General features: G+C 40.2%; 1 pseudogene; it reads left to right on the top strand.

The window, feature by feature from the left end:
* The first annotated feature begins 2,956 nt into the window (after positions 1 to 2,956).
* Positions 2,957 to 20,801, top strand: part of LOC138922121 (heparan sulfate glucosamine 3-O-sulfotransferase 4-like) — an 80,107-nt pseudogene continuing 62,262 nt past the window's right edge.

Raw genomic sequence — 20,801 nt, 5'->3', positions numbered from 1 at the left:
CAAGAAATTCTTCCAGTCCTTTTAAATTTAAGAATGTCCTTATTTCACCTTTATAATTAGTGGATAGTCTTGCTGGATAAAAAAATTCTTCGTTACCATTTTTTCTTTCAGTATTTTGAATATGCCATTTCACTGCCTTCTAGGGTCTATTTTCTCTGATGAGCAGTTAGATATTATTTATGTTGATGCTCTCCTGTACATGTTCAGTTGTTTTTCTCTTTCTTAAGATTTTCTCTTTGTGTGTGGCTTACAACAGTTTGACTATGATGTGTCTAGGTAAAACTATATCTTTGTATTTATCCTACTTGGAGTTCAGTAAGCTTCTTGGATGTGTAAATTAACATTGTTTCATCAACTTTGGGAAGTTTTGGACATTATTTCTTCAAACAATTACAATAACTATTAGATCCACAATTTGAGGAGGTGTATTACATGAGATTTGGGACATTTACTGGGAAAGTCTAGGAACCTGGAAATTGGAATGATTACATGTATTTGGATTCACATATAGCTGAACTCATTGGGCACAATGAGTCTCCCTTGATTTCATAAGCAGTTGTTTCTCCCTGTGTGAGGCTGTTCCTTCATTGCTGGTATTCAACTATAGGATGAATCTCAAAATCATTATCCTGAGTGAAAAAAAAGCCACACAAAAATACACTGTATGATTCCTTTTGCATGAAACCCTAAAAAGATAAAACTAATCTAATATTGACAGGTGTAGAGAGAAACAGTTCCCAGATGGAGGTGTCTGAACAGTTTGAAAAGTGATCCAATATACTGGGGCTCTCAATAGATTGCCTCAATTACTCACTCAGATAAGGTTTGAATACAAGAATATCTTCAAGAGGGACATTATGTTCCTCAATATTTTATAAAATGATCACTAGCCATATGAGGGTGAATGCCAGGTAAGTACACCTCCCCCAATTACTGCGAGGATGGATCAGTGTGAGGTCAAGATTAAGGTGAAGAAATTGTATTCCTTCACTTACATGGATTTACCGAGCATCTAGGAAGCCCAAAGTTATTATCAGAGGAGAAGGATATGGTCAAACATATACTACTACTTGGTCAGAACAGATGTTCTAAACTCTGTGCACTTTGCCTGGCAGGTGTACACTTGCCTCTGCACAGCTTTGAGGCTTATTAGACAGTTCAAGTTTGTTGTACCTGCCACACACTCTGCAATTTTAAGGCCTTTAAGGTATACTAAAAGTCACTGCTTTGAGGAGCTTAGAAAAAGAAGTGAAGAGTAACTGAATTCTGACAGTGTCTGTCTCACTTCTCTCTCTCTCTCCAAATCCTAAGGGGTGATCCTAGTATAAGTTACCCCTGAAGGAGATACACACTATCCTCAGGCCCTGTCCGAACTTCCTTACTGGCTCCAGGCCCATAATAGGAATAAAAAACCAGCTATGTTCAGAGTAAAATTGCAAGAAATCCAGAAATTAAAAAACCAAAAACACAAAAGGAACTCAAGATCTTGCCCAATAAAGCAGAAACTAGGTAGCACATAAGGGGGTGGATCCTTACCATATTAGATTAGGAAGGATGAATTATGTTTGGATAGGCTCAAATTAATCAATATGAGTATACTCCCTGTGGACTCAGGAGCAGCCCATGTTGCATTTCAAAGCAATGAAATATGTATTTTCTCTAATGGGATACTGACAAATGTTTTTTGAAACTCTTAGAGTGTTTCTCATGTGCAGCCATCTTTTGTGGTGATATGAAGGGATCAGTGGTGGTGGCTCTTTGATCATGAAGTTCATTGAAATGAAATAGATGGGTATTCTACTAAGATGCTTCTTGAGATATATATCTATATACATGTGAAATTCTGGATCTTGTGGGCAGAAAACGAACACAAATCACCACAACAGGGATTTAGATTCTCTTTCTAAATCCTTGATATATCCTACTTTCTAGACAGGAGGCTTTGACTAAAGGGAAGGCTGGGTCCCTTTGACAAAATTCCTCATAACTTGGTCACAAGAATATACAAATAAACATTCCCCAAGGGAGACCTGTGGCCACATACCCATCAACTCTCCTTCAAACTGGGTTTACAGTGTATGGTGGCATCATTGGAAATTATGGCTGCTACGATTACAGTCTCACTTAGGGGTGGTTCTGAAATGTGTGGTGAAAAAAAAATCTTCCCAGTGGGTAGAGTTTAAGGAGGTATATTTAGTTCACTTTGTGAAGAACTGACATGTACTTGAGTTTCGATTTATACTGATTTATGTCCAGTAGCTCAGTGAGTTGACAGGTAGTAGGGGGCTAAACAAGAATAAGACTGGAAAATTGGTGACCAAAAGGTCTAGAAGAGACACATGCGGATGGAATTCTAAGAATAGGTATTGAATGGGGTTTATAAATGCTTAACGGAGGATAGGATATCAGAGGGAAGAGAACAAGTGAGGTGTTGGGTATTTATTCCTTTGGCTCTCCGTGCTGAGCCATGTAATGGGCATTCACAATGTTTCTCTTCCTAAGACCACAGCTCTCATAAGGGTGGCCTTTTGTGCTAAGTTCTGATAATGTTACCTACTCTCACTACAGCCCTGGGGGTGATAATAACTCTCTACCAACACTAGTTACAGGATGCTTCACTAACCCTACCCACATTTTTAGAGCCCTATTTATTAGACTCTCCTCAAGTGTCCCATGGTTTCTTGACAACTGACACCTGTTTCTTCAGGGGACCCTGACTAATAGGCCCCACAACAAGCCTGATCATAAACTCCATGGGGGTAGGGAATTTACTCTCTTTTATTTGATGTTGCTATCCTAGCACCTAGAATGATGTCGATTGTACAGTCAGTTTTCAATAAATGTTTGTTAAACGACATATGTGTGACCACTTTCTCTCCTTCGTGATCTTTATGTTAAAGTCTATTATGATTGATTTAATATAGTTTAACCAGCGTTCTTGTGCTTTTATCTGTAATTTGGTAAAGAATGACAAAGAATTATAAACGTCAGCAAAAAGCAAGCAAACTTGTCGTTATGTGCATGGAAATCCAAGATATTTAACATAAAAATTTATGAAACAATAAGAGAATTCAGCAAGAATCAATGTTAATGTAGAAGACCCAACAGATTTCCTATAAACATCCACCCCTGGAGCACCTGTGCAGACCCTCAGTAGAATCTGCACACTGGGCCCCAGGCGCGCCAGGATGGGGCTCAGGGGTTGGTGGGTCCGGCGGCTGTAAAGGAACAGGGTGGAGGTCCCAGGTTGAAAAATTGTAAAATTATAATTTTACAGCTATATAATTTAACTACTTCAGTCGTCATGTCTTTTTCTTTTTACAAAGTCAATTTTCCTTCCTAACTCCAAATTTTTTTCACACCATCTAAGTAATATTTTAATATTTTCCATATCCAATCCGTATTCAAATTTCCCCAATTACCTCCAAATGACTTATGAAAAAAATGCTATTTTAATCGGGAGCCAATAGCGGACTACCCTTTGCATTTGACAGCAGAGTTCAGGCTTAACCCTTAACCTCTTCGGGCTCGGAGGACCCTGGGCAGGAGAGATTTAAGAACACCGTCCTCCCGCTTTCGCGGAAAGGCCAAAAGTGACTTGAAATGTAGACGCGGAGGCCTATGGGAAATGTAGTTTTAAATAGGTGAGGTTCACCGTCTGGACTCCGGGAACGGGACGCCACGCTCCTTCTGCGCATGTGCAGCCGTAGCCTCCTCGTTTGTCTTCTCAGGACTCCAGAGAACCGTTGGGGAACTTTGGGGTGTGCTCGGAAAATGCAGGGTGCGCACCGAGGGCGAGGGACTAGCTGGGAAGGGTGTGCCTGTGCTTGGGGATGGGAGCAGGAAGTGTCTGGGACCTCGTCGCCCCCCGCGGCGGTGTATAAACCCGGGCGGGCCGTCAGAGCGGGTAAGGCCGATGGGGGAGACCCCGGCCCTCGGGCTGCCGGGGGGCGCAGGTGTTCGGGGCGGTCCGGGATGCCCGAGGATCGTGTGACCAGCCCGCCTGCAGCCCGACCGGAGAGAAGCCCATGTCGGCGGCGGTGGGTGCGGGAGGGAGGAGTGCGTTTATCAGGCGGACGGTGACCGTGGGTCTGCGGTGGAGCCCGAGCTCTGGAGCACTACAGGCCCGGTCAGTGCCAGCTCTGTCACCTGTTAGCAGGGGCGACAGAAGGAACCTGGGCGAGAGTCAGGGTTCTCATCTATAAATATTAATAATGATTGTTTCACGGCGACGTTTGGAAACATAGATCACTATTTTAGACAAGTGCCAGGTAGGAAGCCTTAAGTAAGTGACAACTGCTGTTATAGTTAGAGGACGCTTTGTTTTTTTACTGGATAGTTTAATGTACCCTGACAACCACTTCACCAGAAACCGAGGCTCGGGTCGGTGGCCCGATGTGCTCGAGTCAGGAGCTCCCAGCCAGGGAATTTGGATTCGAGGGCAGGTGTGCTTGGCTTCAGTCTCAGGCTTTGTCTGATGTCACACCTGCCCAAGACTGGCATTACAGCCTTCACAGCACTTAGGAACATGGCCTGTCCCTGCGTCCCCAGGGATGTAAAGGAAAGGATGTGGATGGAATCCCACCATGTGTCACATGTATCCTGGGATTTCTAGTGTCTCTTCAGGTCCCTTGGGTCAGACAGAGGTGCCTGGCCCCCTCTGCATTGTCAGGCTTTCTGTCCTTGAAGTCTGACGTTATAATGAATTCTAAGAGTCAGCCTTTTTGCCCCTAAGATGAATTTATTTCTCAGATCCATGTCCCAGTTGCCTTGAAACAAACCAGCCCTTGTGAGGCAGGAAGCAGGGGGCCTCTGTGAGGGAGTCTTACCTGGAAGAGAGCGCCCCTCTGACCTTAGACCTCTCTCCAGAGCTTCAGAGCAGAGACAAGAGCCCAGAAAGGAGCAGATGCTAGATTTGCAAGATCAGAAGCAGGTCTTGATCCTCCTGCCCAGAATGAACCAGACTTGATGATGCCACCTTCAGGAGCCACCACACTGTGTGACAGTGGGGCATTTGGGCCGTCCCTGGGAAGTACAGGTGAGCTGGGGTGGCCCAGGGGCAGGCTGCTCAGGAAAGCCTGCTTTGTTGGAGAGCCGTGAGGGCAAGGTCTGGGGGTAAGGGACAACCAGGCAGAGGGAGGAAGTTCTGTCTCCGGTCCCCTTAAATGGCCCCCGCTATTTACAGATGCGCTGCTGTCACACATGTCCACCACCACATGTGACATTAGTGACGTTATCCTGATGTCACAGGATCCAAGAATGATGATCTGTGAAGAGTTTTCCAAGGTCACCTACTTCTAACTCTTTTGAAAGATTTAAAGACATTGGGCCTGAAAATTTCAGTGACTTGTCCAGGGAAACGCAGTTTGTGACAGTTCACTCTCTCACAGGTAAGTTACCAAAAGCATCTATCGAAAGGGCCTTTTGAGAAATACTTCCCAGCTGAAATGAACAATTACAAATTCCTGCCTTAAATCCTCCCATCTCTTTTACTAGGCTTTCCGTGGATTGTGTATACCAGGGGTTGAATAATATTACTGAGAAAAATAGATAAATGATGCATACTGAGCATTTTTCTGCTAAGTTAACTTTAATGAAGGAATAGTGTCTTGGCGTTTGGCGTCCTTTAATTCAACTGATCGGTTGTTTTTATTTCTTTCTGTTATCCAGAAGGACGCATGCGTTATTGTTAAATCAATCGAGTAAAGTTTATGTTCACTCAGTAAAAAACTGCAGATTTCAGCTCCATGGTCATTTCAGAATCACACAAAGACAGGTGTTGCTGCCTGTCCATGATCCTTCTTGTGCCTTTTCAAGGCCCAGAGGGCCCTGTGCCTATGGGGAGGATGATCCCCAACTGGGGTGCTGAGATTTGAGGAGGTGAATCTAAGAGCTGTAAGACAGCTAAATCTCAGGACCCCTGTCTTCTTTCTGTCCCCTCAGCTGAACCACAGTCCTCTGTACTCGCCCAGGAGCCACAGAGAGTGAACATCCCTCAGGTGAGCTCTTTATTCATTCCCCACTTTATATTGTAATGGATTTATAAGGTTTAGCAGGATCCATGCATTAAAGGAAAAGGAGAAGTTGAAATAGTAGAAATCAAGTCAGTCTTGAGGAAAAATATAGCGTGTTTTACTATTAATTGTGATGTTGGCTGTTAGCTTTGAGTGGGTAACCTTGTCAGGGTAAGTAGTTTCCCACTAAGCTACCTGTTTCAATCTCTTTACTTGTGATTGGGCTATTCAGATTCTCTGTTTCTTCTTGATTCAGTTTTGGGAAGTTGTATGAGTCTTAGAATTTATCTGTTTCTTCTGGATTGTCCAGTTTGTTGCTATATAGTTTTTCATAGTATTCTCTTATAATCCTTTATATTTCTGTGGTATCTGTTGTAATTTCTCCTCTTTCGTTTCTAATTTTATTTATTTGAGCCTTCTCTCTTTTTTTCTTAGAGAGTCAGGCTAAGGGTTTGTCAATTTTGCATATCTTCTCAAAGAACCAGCGCTTTGTTTCACTGATCTTTTCTACTGTTCTTTTTTCTTTTTTGGTTTCAATTTCATTTATTTCTGCTCTGATTTTTATTATTTCCCTCCTTCGGCTGACTTTGGGCTTTGTTGGTTCTCCATTTTCTAACTGTATTTTAAGATTGCTTATTTTAGATCTTTCTTGTTTTTTTAAGCTGGGCCTGTATTGCTATGAATTTCCCTCATAGGGCAACTTTTTCTGCATCCCATATGAGTTGGTATGGTGTATTTTCATTTTCATTTGTCTCCAGATATTTTTTGATTTCTCTTTTAATTTCTTCAATGATCCATTGGTTGTTCAGTAGCATGTTGTTTAGTGTCCACATATTTGTCACTTTCCCAGCTTTTTTCCTGTAGCTGATTTCTAGTCTCATAGCATTTTGGTCAGAAAAGATGCTTGATGTGATTTCAATCTTCTTAAATTTATTGAGGCCTATCTTGTTTCGAAACATATGGTCTGTCCTTAGAATGCTCCATGTGCACTTGAGAAGAATGTGTATTCTGCTATTTTTGGACAGAATGTTCCATATATATCTATTATATAGTCCATCTCGTCTAGTTTTCCATTTAATTCCACTATTTCCTTGTTAACTTTCTGTCTGGATGATCTATCCATCGATGTAAGTAGACTGTTGGGGCCCCCTGCTATTATTATGTTGTTGTTAATATCTCTTTTTAGGTCTGTTAATAGTTGGTTTATGTACTTTGGTACTCCTTTGTTGGGTACACGTATATTTATAAGTGTTATGTCTTCTTGTTGGAGTGTCCCTTTTACCATTATATACTGCCCCTCTTTGTCTCTCATTGCCTTTTTTATCTTGAGGTCTACTGTGTCTGATATAAGTATTGCAATAACTGCTTTCTTTTGTTTGCCATTAGCTTAGAGTATCATCTTCCGTCCCTTCACTCTGAGCCTGTGTTTGTCTTTAGAGCTAAGAGTGTTTCCTGGAGGCAGCATATTGATGAGTCTTGTTTTTCAATCCATCCCACCACTCTGTCTTTTGATTGGATAATTCAATCCATTTACATTTAGAGTGATTATTTATATATAAGGGCTTAACGCTGCCATTTTATCACTTGTTTTGCAGCTCTGTATTTCCCTTGTTTCTTGTCTTGTGTATTTTGGACTGCCAGTTCAGTTTGGTAGTTCTCTATGATGGTTTTCTCAGTTTTCTCTTTTTTGTGTGTGAGGAAGACTGGCCCTGAGCTAACACCTGTAAGCAATCTTCCTCTTTTTTAGCTTGAGGAAGATTGTTGCTGAGCTAACATCTGTGGCAATCTTCCTCTGTTTTTTGTATGTGGGATGCCAGCACAGCAGGGCTTGATGAGAGATGCATAGGTCTGTGCCTGGGACCTGAAGCTGCAAACCCTGGGTGGCTGAAGCAGAGCATGTGAACTTAACCATTATGCCACTGGGACAGCCCCTCAGTTTTCTTTTTTTCTGTATCATTTGTGTCTCTGTTCTGATTGTTTAGTGGTTACCATCAGGTTTGTATAAAAAATCTCGTAGATGAGATATACCATTTTCTGATAGCCTCTTATTTCCTTGGTCTAAGCCAGTTCCATCCCTTTCCTCTTCCTCTGATTTGTTGGTCATAACACATTCTGTTTTGTGTTGTGATTTTGTGGTTAAAATCACAAGATTATAGTTATTTTTGATGTTTTCCTTCCCTTTATCTTTCATGTCATAATTAAGTTTTTGCTAACCTCTTCTTGTAGAGAGTTGCAATTTTCTGACTTTGGCTGCCTATTTATCTCCTTGCTCAAGGCTTTGTGAACTCTTTTTTTTCTTTTTCAGGTATGAAGGTCTTCTTGAGCATTTCCTGTTTGGGGTGTCTTGTGGTGATGAACTACCTCAGCTTTTGTTTATGTGGGAAAGTTTGTATTTCTCCACCATATCTGTAGGATATTTTTCCCTGGATAGAGTATTCTCAGCTGAAGGTTTTTGTCTTTCAGAATTTTGAATATCTCATTCTACCTTCTCGTAGCCTGTAAAGATTCTGCTGAGAAATCTCCTGAAAGTTTGATATGGTCTTTGTAAGTTATTTTCTTCTGCCTTGCTGCCTTTAAAAATATTTCTTCTTTGTCACTGACTTTTGCCAGTTTTACTACTCTATGCCTTGGAGTAGGTCTTTTTACATTGATGTAATCAGAAGTTCTGTTAGCGTCTTTTACTTGTAATTCCAGCTCCTTTTCCAGGTTTGAACAGACTTTCTGCTCCTTTCTCCCTCCCTTCTCCCTCTATAATACCCGTAGTTTTTATGTTGCATTTCCTAATTGAATCAGATATTTCTCAGAGAATTTCTTCGGTTCTTTTTAGTCTTAATTCTCTCTCCTCCTCCATCTGAAGCCTTTCTATATTTCAGTCCTCCAGATTGCTAATTCCGTCTTCCATAACGTCAGCTCTGTAATTCAGGGTATCCAGATTTTTCTTTATCTCATTGTGTTTTTCATCTCCAACATTTCTGATTGGTTTCTCTTTGTAGGGTCAATCTCTTTTGTGAAGTATTCCCTCTGTTTATTAATTTTATTCCTGATTTAATTGAACTATCTGAATTTTCTTGTAACTCGTTGAGTTTTTTAATGTTAGCTATTTTGAATTCTCTGTCGTTTACATTGTAAATTTGTGTGCCTTCAGGATTGATTTCTAGGTGCTTTTCATTTTCCTTCTGGTCTGGACTATTAATATATTTCTTCATACTATTTGATGGGGTTGGTTTGTGCCTTCACATAGATAGTATCTGGTTGCAGATTCCACCTGCCACCACTGGAGGAGGTTCAGGAGCTGTGTATTCTGAGCCTGCTGTGATCCCTGGTGTCTGTGCTTGTCCTTTGGAATCTATGCTGACAGGACCCATCTGCGATTGCCTGCTTGTAGCTGCTGCTTTGCTAATGTACGCACGGGCACTCTAGACGGGGTCCCTTGCCCTGGCTGACTGGCTGAGCTTGTGAGCCCAGCAGGGGGAGGGGCACTTCTTTTGCATGTGCCATCCCGTGGGTGTTCTCTGTTTGCCCTCGCTGTCTGTCCTCCTGGCGTGCTGGCTTCATGAAGACAACCCCACAATAGCTTAGCCTCCTCTGTGGAGCTTTCCTATGGGATGTGAGGGAACTTGGAGAGCGAAGGCATTCCTACAGAGTCTCCCCCCAGGCCCCTCTTTTCTCAGAGCTGTGCATGGTCCTGTGCCCTAGGTCATTGCTGGGGAGGGAGAGGAGATCCCCTTACTTCCTCCTCCTTCCTCCTGGGGGGTCCAGCACCTCCACCTTCAGGCATTTGGCTGCATGGGTCTCTCAGATGTCTTTTGTGTTGTGTGCCTGTCCTCTGTTGGTTTATGAATGTCCTTTTCATTCTTTCTTAGGGAGGAGAGTCTAAGGGAAGAGCTCACTCCGCCGTGATGCTGATGTCATGCCTGGTCATTCTATTTTTAAGTTTTTGAGGAATCTCTGTACTATTTTCCACAGTGGCTGCACCAATTTACATTCCCACCAGCAGTGTATGAGGGCTCCCTTTTCTCCACATCCTCTCCAACACTTCTGTTTTCTTTGTAAAGATTGGCACCTGAGCTAACATCTGTTGTCTATCTTTTTTTCCTTCTTGTTCTCCCAAAACCCTCCCAGTACATAGTTGTATATTCTAGTTGTATATCCTGGCTGTGCTGTGTGGGATGCCACCTCAGCATGGCTTGATGAGTGGTGCCGTGTCCAGGCCCAGGATCCAAACCGGCAAGACCCTGGGCTGCTGAAGTGAGTAGCGCACACGAACTTAACCACTCGGCCATGGCACTGGCCCCTCTCCAACACTTCTTATTTCTTGTCTTTTTAGTAATAGCCATTCTGATGGGCATGAGGTGATATCTCATTGTGGTTTTGATTTGTATTTATCTAATAATTAGTGATGTTGAACATCTTTTCATGTGCCTGTTGGCCATCTGTATATCTTTGGGAAAATGTCTGTTCAAATCCTCTGCCCATTTCTTGACTAAGTTTGTTCTTTTGTTGTTGAGTTCTTTATATATTTTGGATAGCAACCCCTTATTGGATAAATGATTCGCAGATATCTTCTTCCAATTGCTAGGTTGTCTTTTCATTGTATTGATGTTTCCTTAGCCATACAGACGCTTTTTAGTTTGATGTAGTCCCATTAGCTTATTTTTTCTTTTGTTTCCCTTTCCTGAGGAGACATATTCAAAAAGACACTGCTAAGAATGATAGCAAAGAGCTTACTGCCTATGTTTTCTTCTTTGGAGTTTTATGGTTTCAGGTATTACATTCAAGTCTTTAATCCATTTTGAGTTAATTTTTGTGCATGGTGTAAGATAATGGTCTACTTTCATTCTTTTGTGTGCGGCTGTCCGTTTTCCCAACAGTGTTTATTGAAGAGACTTTCCCTTCTCCATTGTATGTTCTTAGCTCCTTTGTTGAAAATTGGCTGTTCCTAAATGTATGGGTTTATTTCTTGGCTATCAATTCTGTTCCATTGATCTGTGTCTGCTTTTCTGCCAGTATCGTGCTGTTTTGATTAATACAGCTTTGTAGTATACTTTGAAATTAGGGAATGTGATGCCTCCACCTTTGTTCTTTTTTCTCTGGAGTGCTGTGGCTCTTTGGGGACTTTTGTTGTTTCCAGTAAATTTTAGAATTCTTCTTTCTATTTCTGTGAAAAATGTCATTGGGGTTTTGATAGGGATTACGTTGAATCTGCAGATTGCTTTAAGTAACATGGACTTTTTCACTATGTTGATTCTTCTAATCCATGAGCACAGAATATCCTTCTGTTTCTTTATGTCTTCTTTAATTTCTTTCAACAATGTCTTATAGTCTTCAGTGTATAGGTCTTTCACCTCATTGGTTAAATTTATTCCTACCCACTTAATTCTTTTTGTGATTGTAAATAGGATTGTATTCTTGATTTTTTATTTCTGCTCGTTTGTTTTTAGTTTTTTGATGGATTCTTTAGCGTTTTCTATATGTAAAATCTCATCATCCACAAGTAGTGACAGTTTTACTTCTTCCTTTCCAGTTTGAATATGTTTTATTTATTTTTCTTACTTGATTGCTCTGGCTAGGACTAAGAAGGGTGAGCGTGGGCATCCTTGTCTTGTTCCTGCTCTTAGAGGGATAGCTATCAGTTTACACCATTGAGTATAATGTTAGCTGTTGGTTTGTCATATATGGCCTTTATTATGTTGAGGTACTTTCCTTCTATAATTATTTTATTGAGAGTTATTATCATAAATATGTGGTGAATCTTGTCAAATTCTTTCTCTGCGTCTGTTGAGATGATCATGTGATTTTTATTCTTCATTTTGTTAATGTAGTTTATAACATTGATAAAGAATACTGTTGTAATCCTTTGTATTTCTGTTATATTGCTTGTGATTTCTTCTCTGATTTTATTTATTTGAGGCTTCTCTCTTTTTGTCTTATTCTACCTAAAGGTTTGTCAATTTTGTTTATATTTTCAAAGAACTAGCTCTTAGTTTCGCTGATCTTTTCTATTTTCTTTTTACTCTCCATGTCATTTATTTCAGCTCTGATTTCTAGTAGTTCCTTTGTTCTCCTGACTTTGGGCTCTTCATTTTTCTTCTTTTCTGATTCTGTTGGATGTATTGTTAGATTGTTTATTTGAGATTTTTCCTGTCTCACAAGGTAGGCCTGTGTTGCTAGGAACTTCCCTCTTAGTACTGCTTTTGCTGTATCCAATAGATTTTGGTACACTGTATTTTCCTTTTCATTTGCCTCCAGATATTTTTCCATTTCTCCTTTAATTTTGTTGTTGTTCCAATAGTTAATGAATAGCACGTTGTTTAGGCTCCACATATTTGTGACTTTTCCAGCTTTCTCCTTGTGGTTGATTTCTAGTTTCATACCATTGTGGTTGGAAAAGATGCTTGATATCTTTTCAGTCTTCTTAAGTTTATTGGGAGTTGTTTTGTTTCCCAACAAACAGTGGATCTTTGAGAATGTTTCATGTGTACTTGAGAGAAAATGTATATCCTGCTGCTTTTGGGTTGAATATTATATATGTATCTGTTCAATTCATCTGGTCTAGTGTTTCATTGAAGATCAACGTTTCTTTGTTGATTTTTCTCTCTAGAAGACCTATCCATTGATGTAAGTGGGGTATTAAAGTTCCCTACTCTTATGGTGTTGCTGTCAGTTTCTCCCTTTAGATCTGTTAATAGTTGTTTTATAGACTTTGGTGCTTCTACGTTAGGTGCATATATATTAATAAATGTTATGTCTTCTTGATGGATTATCCCCTTTATCATTATATAATGCCCATCTTTGTCTCTTGTCTTTTTTGGCTTGCAGTCTATTTCGTCTGATAGAATTATGGCTACACTCACTTTCTTTTGGTTGTCATTTGGTCGGAGTATCATCTTCCACCCCTTCACTCTGAGCCTATGTTTTTCTTTAGAGCTGAGATGGGTCTCCTGGAGGCAGCACATTTTTGGGTCTTTTTCTTAACCTGTCCAGCCTCTCTGTCTTTTCATTGGTGCATTCAATCCATTTACATTTAGGATGATTATGGATATATAGGGACTTACTATTGCCATTTTATCTTTTGTTTTATGGTTGCTCTATATTTCCTTTGTTTCTTTTTCCTTGTGTTTCTCACTACAATTTCAGCTTGACGGTTTTTGGTGATGTGTTTTTCAGTTTCCTCTTTTTTTATGTTTCGTGACTCTGCCTTAATTTTTGTTTTGTGGTTACCATGAGGTTTGTATAAAAGGTCTCACAGATGAGATAGTTCTTTTTCTGCTGATAGCATTTTTGCTTCATTTGACTAGGCAAGTTCTGTCCTTTTCTTCTTCCCTTGCTATTTTTGTTGTCAAAATTCTTTCTTTCTGTATTGTGAATTTGTTACCAAATTGGAATGGTTAATGTTATTTTTAATGCTTTCTTTCCCTTTAACCTTTGCATCATAATTGTTTACTAACATGTTCTGATACAGAGTTGCAGTTTTCTGATTTTATCTATTTATCAACTTGTTTAAAGCTTTGTATCCTTTGCCTTTTCATTTCAGACAGGAGAGCTCTTTTTGACATTTCTTATAAGGCAGGTCTAGTGGCGATGGACTCCCTCAGTTTTTGTTTCTTCCTCACACTTTATTTGTCAGCTGCAGCAGTGGACCCCCAGCTGTCGCAGCACCCAAGGACACAGAGCTGATTATTACAGTGTTGATTAATACAGTCCCTAACTAGCTCTCAAATACTTGTACTTTTCTGCATCCTTTCTGAAACCACCCTAGTCGAAGTAAGCAACTAAGTAACTGGATGACTTTAATGACCTCATGTCTCTGATCCTCAATTTCTTGGTTTGTGAAATGAGGCAGTTAGAAGGAACACCAAGTTTCTTCCTTCTCTATATTCTGTGATTATCAGAATCTACAACTATGGAGAGACTCAGGGAAAAATCAATTCCAATGTTTTGGGAAACCATCTCACTTTCTCCATTTAAATTAACTCTTGGGGTGACTGAGATTGTGCCTCATATCCTCTCATAGCACTGCTCGTAAGGACAGTCTCAGAATCTTCAAGACAACTTAAAAGAAGGCCCTTTCTCTTAAATAGGAATCTGCCTTATGCCATGTTTTGAGCTGTAGAAAATATTTTAGAATGAGATTCTAGTGTTGGTAACAAATTTATCTACATTGCTAATTCATCTGAAAGCTCCTATTCTTGAAAATGTCCCATGTGGGGGTAAAGAAGTTCCATGTAAAGGTTTAGTCCATTTTTGTTGACAATCTCTTGAGTGGATGTTAAAAACCTGGATAACAGGATAATGTTCATGGAGATTGGGGGGAGGGACAGTGATGAATGAGTTTGGTTGACTTTCAGCAGTAGTAAGGTCAAAATGAAAGCATTATAAAAGAAGAGTAGAGATTTAGGTCAGGGCTTTCTATGAAAAACAAGTAAAAACCATAAGCAGATGGAAAAAGTTTAAGTGACACAGTATGGCAGATTCCACTGATGAGTTTAATAGGCAGCCATTTTAGTGGCACAGAGAGTAGACTGATTCAAGGGACAAGAACCAAAAAGCAAGGGGTCCCATCCTGCCCTGAGGATTATTTTGTTCTGAAGTGTGTTAGCCCAGCTGAGTGAAGACCTGGGGAGGATGTCGTAGATCCTCTAAAAGGGGCATCCGTCAGCTGCAGGAAGATGTGCCATCTCTCCCCAAAGCTCATTAGCAGATTGGAAGTGGCATGCTGCATTACTCTGATTAGCATTAATTTTATAATTCTAGGCATAGAACTTTCCTCCACATGAGTCAGCCTTCACACAAAAACACAGACGCACATGGTGTGGATAAAACACAAGTAACCTTACTGCTGCTTCCCATCTTCCAAGGACCCAGTGGGAAGGAAAACGTGGTTCCCTAGCAAAGAGGGGAGTTAAGGGCTGGAGTTTTCCAGCTCTCCAAGCTGGGTGCAGGTCCCACAAATCGGGGAGAAGTGCAATGCCATCTTTCTGGCAGACCAAGACTTTGGGAAAACTGGGTCCTTCTGATCTGGTTAGGGAAGACGCAGTACTTCCAACAGCCACTGCAGCAAGGCAACAGCAGCATTACAAGTGAGATGAGGAACGTTACCTCAGAGCCTCCCAGGGAGAGAGCATTGAGGCCCCTACCGTTTATTGGGATAACTGGTTCCTGGCCCTTTGGAAAATACCCAGTCATCCCAGGGCTAGACTTCTCAGGAAAAGTAACTTGCCAATCCCTTTAAAATTTGCAGCTAAAACCTATCTACGCTTTTATTTGTTACATATATTGTTGGGGCTTCATTTCAAACTGCTATATTACAAAACTGTGTTTCAGATAACTTTAAATCCATGGCAGTGACTTTCAAATTCTTTTGATGGCAACTCACAAAATAAATCTATAAATTATTTTTTATTGTAAATCAGTATATACGCACACACACCAAAGGAATATAAAAATTTTATGAAACTGTTCTTACCTTTTTACGTGTAATACACTCTAATATTATCTATTCCATTTTGTTTCATTGTTTTTTAAGTGCTTGTCACACTCTCTAGAATTATTTCATAATCCACTAGTTGGTCAGGACCTGCAGTTTGAAAAGCACTATTTTAAAATTATTGCTTCCAGGTACCCTAGCCGGTAGTCTGGTATCCAGATTTTTAAAAGGCTTATTAAAATGCATCATCAAAAAGCAATATTTGCTAAAGGACCCTCAGTCTCTATAAAGAGCACTCTCTTGGGGATTCCAACCACAAGTTACCAGATAAATAACCAGCTTTCCTTTGCAGAACTGAGATGTGAGCTCAACACCAAGTAAAAATGACATAAAATCAGAACAAAGTTGGAAAAGGAGGACCACCTCCAAATGCAATATGTGGTCCTTCTGGGAAACATGACGCAGCCTAGAGTGAGGTGAGGGGGACAAAACAGAAAAAAAACATTAATGGAGAAAAAATCAAGCTTGTAACTTCTGTCTCCAGGCTTCACAAGGTGCACTTGTACTTCCAACCCTAAGAGACAGAGTGATGTTCAGCATGACTCCATAATCCTGTGGCCTTGAGAACCTCAGCAGACATCAGTTAAGTCATTTAAGGATAACTGCAAATTAAATTAGTTCATCCTAACTCTATATGACTCCACTCATAGGTGGAAGTTAGTATATTGATAAGGAGATCTGATCGGTGGTTACCAGGGAAAAGGGGGGGTGGGGGGAGGGCACAGAGGGGGAAGTGGTGTACCCACAACGTGACTAACAAAAATGTACAACTGAAATCTCACAAGGTTGTAATCTATCATAACATTAATAAAAAAAAAATTAGTTCATCCTAATTACGCAAAAATGATAAATTCAAATAAGCAAGGTAATTCAATTCTGAATTAAAAATTTTTTCAATCACTTGACATCTCAAATCAAAGCAAATGGGTAATGTTACCAATTATATCAATTCGACTCTATATTTCAATACATAAACATATGATGAACAATTAAAATTCTTATGTGATATGCATTTAACTTGTTAACATTTATGCTACAGTAGGGAACCACACTCGAGAAACAGGGTCATGTCCTTGAAAACCAAAGAAGGTTATCACAAAAGAGTCTTTGTAAGAATCCAGCAACAGGATGAGTCCCCAAAATCTATTAAATAAACTATCCCACAGGAAAAGTGAGGCAGATCACACTAGTAAAGGCAACACTATGGAAGCTTATGCAATAGTTATCAAGGGAAACATTTGATACATAATAAAAATATTTAGTTTTAGGAAGCAGTATGATAGGCTCTGATATGGTTGCACTTATGAGTACAGGACTTTCATAGGAAGGAAAGAAATGGAAATTCACTGAATGTTTGTGTTTTGTCATGCATCACTAAATACCTTCGATTACATTATAGCATTGGAAACTAGGAAGCAGAAATGTGAAATAACTTGTTGTAGGCCACACAGTAATAAATGACAGAACTAGGACTTAAACTCCATCTTCTAATTACACATCCATTATTCTTGTCACATCAATACCACTTTATCCTGAACTAGTACTCAAAATATGATAGTGCTTAAAATATTTGCTTAAGCATTTCTTAGGATTTCTGATCAAGGTCAATTCAAATTCCAATTTCAAGGCTAATGAATAAGAAAGTGACCTTTAAAAGGAAAAAAATACGTAAAAAATATACATGCATTCCGGGTGGCATCATGAATCTTCAAACTTTCGATATTCTTTGTGTCTCGTGTAAGGATGAAAAAAGTTATCTATTGCTGTATAACAAACCACAACAAAGTAGAGTAGCTTGAAACAGTAACTTATTCTTGTCTCTTATTGTTCTGTGGATTGGCTGGGATTCGCTGGGCAGTTCTTGCTTGGGGTCTCCTAGGAAGTACAGTCAGATGTCAGCTTGGGCTGAAATCCTCTTTGCCTCTATTGTGCTGGATGTCAAGATGGTTCATTTCTGTGTTTGCTGAGGATGCTGGCTGTTATCTTATTCGGGGCTGCCAACTGGAGGGCCTGCATGTGGCCTCTTCATGTGACTTGGGCATCTCTCAAAGTGGTGGCTGGGTTCCAAAAGAAAGCATCCCAAGAGGATATATTCCAAAAGACCAGGCTTCTTACAGCCTAGCCTCAGAAGTCCCAGAAAGTCACCTCCACAGCATCCTATTGGTTGAGCCAGTCACTGAGGCCTAGGGGGAGGGATGTAGACTCCATCTTTTGATATGAGAAGCAGCAGGCAATAAGGGAGGGAGGGAGACTGCCCATCTCACCTTAGTCTTTAGCCTCCCATCTGGCATCTCTACTTTACCCAACTGAGTTAGAAGGGGAAATAGATGATACAACTACAATAACACAAATTATTGTATGGTGTTTTCTCTATCTCTTTGGCACTCTCTCTTTCTCTGGAAACACAGCACTTCTTGAATGAATGGATAAATGAGTCTCTCCCTTTTCCTCTCTACTCCTTTTTTGCCTCCTCACCTTTCTTTTCTTCTTTTTAACTGCAGATGAAAGGTTAAAAAAAAATGTGTTAAGCAGCAACATACTCTAATTAGTAAATCTTATAGTTAGTTTCTACTCAGATCTCCCATTTCATGCCTACCTGCCCGATTCAGTCATCGTCCTATCAGGGAAGGTGATAAGAATGCAAGCAAAGGAGAGAAGAGAGGGAAAAATGGGAAAGCAAAAGTAGATTATCGAGGGAAGAAGGAAAATATAAATGGGAAGGGAAATAAATCAGGAGCACTGAACACCGTTAAGCCCAAATGGCTGAAAAGACAAAGGGAAAGAAGCAAATTTTTCCCTTATGATGCTGCATCCATCCTTCCTTCCTTTCCAATCCATGGCCGCCATCGCCAGCCTAGTCTAACCTTATTTCTTAATGCCTGAATTTTTGCTATATCATCTTACCTAATCTCCCTGCCTAGTTTTTACCCCTTAGAAATCATCAAAAATGGGGCCAGCCCGGTGGTGTAGTGGTTAAGTTTGTGTGCTCCTCTTTGGCGGCCTGGGGTTTGTAGGTTCCCATTCTGGCACAGACCTATACACTGCTGATCAGGCCATGCTGTGGCAGGCGAGCCACGGATGAAATGGAGGAAGATGGGCACGGATGTTAGCTCAGGGCCAATCTTCCTCCAAGAAAAGAGAAAGAAACAAAATAAAATAGATCATCAAAAACACTCCTTTCCTCCTGGTGCTCTCAATTACAAAAAAAGAAAAGAGAACACTAAATGACTTCTGAAGGATTAAGTCCAATAGAAACATTTTAAGAATTTTCATAATCTGACCTAACTTTCCTTGCCACTCTTGTTTCTCAAGTCTCCCATATGTGAAACTCTTTACTCAGCCAGAGCACTCTACTCAGTGTATCCAAATACACAGAAAAATGAGACTAGATCTCACTATTACATCATGAAAAATACAAAACCTGAATCAAGGAAAATAACAGACAACAAAAATATTACATTACAGAAAGCAGTGTGGTGACATTATAAGCTTCTAATTATAGCGCTTATGGTCCAGCTCACTTCTCATGAATACAGCCTTCTCCTTTTGTCTTCTGTCCTTTGCTCTAAGGATCCTATCACCAGGAGCATTCCCCGCCGCTCTCTGCCTTCCTAAATCCTGTCTCATCAGGACCCACAACATTAACTGACTAATTTGGAAGACGTGTGATTAACAGAATCATTCTGGACCTGAAGTCCCTTGTTAACACTACAGCATCAGATTTGATTCTCGATGGACACCAAGTCACTCAAATTCCATCTCAGTTTTTACTCTGTAGATTTGTTCAGTATACAGTTGATTAAAAGACCATTCACCCCAGTTTGGTAGATAATTCAACCAGCCTCCAATCCAAAGTTTGTACAACTTTGATTTGTAGTAATTACAAACAGTAATTACAGAAACAGTTAAAACATTCATTGCTAATATTGTAACTCTTTGGGAACCTGATATAAATGCAGTTTTAAAAAAACAGGATACTTGAAGATAGTAACGTACACCGTGATTAACAAGATTTTGTGGTGAGAGTAGTTTATTGTCAGGTATAATTAAAGCTGTAGATGCTATTCTGAAAGTACAGACTTTAGGGGGCAAGGGAAGAGAGTTTTTGAAGCAAAGTACAAATTAGGAATAATTACAGTGATGGTTATGGAATGTCAACATCCATTTCATCATGATGAGCTCAGTCTCCTTCAAAATTCACTTGAGTCCGGGAAAGCATTAGTGTAAGACAAAAGGCAGCTTTGGGAAAAATACCTTTGAAGTATTAAGGAGTAGAGTGATTGGCAGTCAGCAAACATAAAAATGGACGAAAGAGTAAATGTCTTGATCACCTACGGAAAGTGTACACTTGAAGTATCTTATTAAAAAACCAGTTTTCTTTTTCATGTCCGATGTTGAATGCACCTGCAATTGTTGTTTTTTAATCTATTTTGATCCCCAAACTGGATATAACTAAATGTTTTATGGGAGTCTATAAAGGTGATGAAATTATAAAGAAAAGTAAGTGAAAGATTATCAGACAGGAGAGTGGAGGCTTCTGGGGTGATATCAACATTGTATGATTTGACATGAGTGGTGGGTCTGTGGGTGCTCACTTCATTCTCCTTGTTTATGGTTTATGCGTGTTGCTGTTTACAAAGCAGTTATGTAGAAAATCCGCTGACACTACTACCTTCGACAGTTCATTAGCCCAAGGGTGTCTGTTATGCTTTAACCAGGGCTTTGCTCATGTTCCCTTTTGCCCACATGAAGCCAGTTGTGCATTAAGAGATGACACAAACATCTCTTGAAACAAGAGATTTCTTCTTGTTTTCTAGAAGAAGTAGCAAAGCTGGTCTAGCGCTTGGTGATGTTTCCAAACAGTCCTTTTGTGAATGGCCGTGAGAAGATGTCCTTCTTCAGCCAAGGATGAAGTCTTATACTTTGTATTATTTAAAGTACCTGATGCCATGCTACACAACTAGTGAGTGTGCATCCATCCATCTGACAGATATTTATTGACTCACCTACCAGCTGACTGCCTGGGAAGCCAGAGCAGTTTGCCAACTAATATGGTTAATTGGGATTTGATAAGTGCTATAAAGACACCAGAGATTCAGCAGTTTCTCCCAGCTATGGAACTTATTTTGGCTAATGGATATCACTCCCACTCCCATTTCAATCTTACAAAGGGATGCTAGAAGAGGATTGAGCAGTCAGAAGGTGGAAACTTAATAAAAATTGAAAGTCAGAGACGGGAGGGAATGAAAGCAGCAGAGGAAGAAGGAGGCAGAGACTGGACGGCCAGCAAGGCCTCAGTG

Source organism: Equus caballus, unplaced genomic scaffold (assembly GCF_041296265.1).
Source record: "Equus caballus isolate H_3958 breed thoroughbred unplaced genomic scaffold, TB-T2T haplotype2-0000451, whole genome shotgun sequence".
Classification (NCBI taxonomy): Eukaryota; Metazoa; Chordata; class Mammalia; order Perissodactyla; family Equidae; genus Equus; species Equus caballus.
This window is presented reverse-complemented; position numbering and strand designations above follow the sequence as displayed.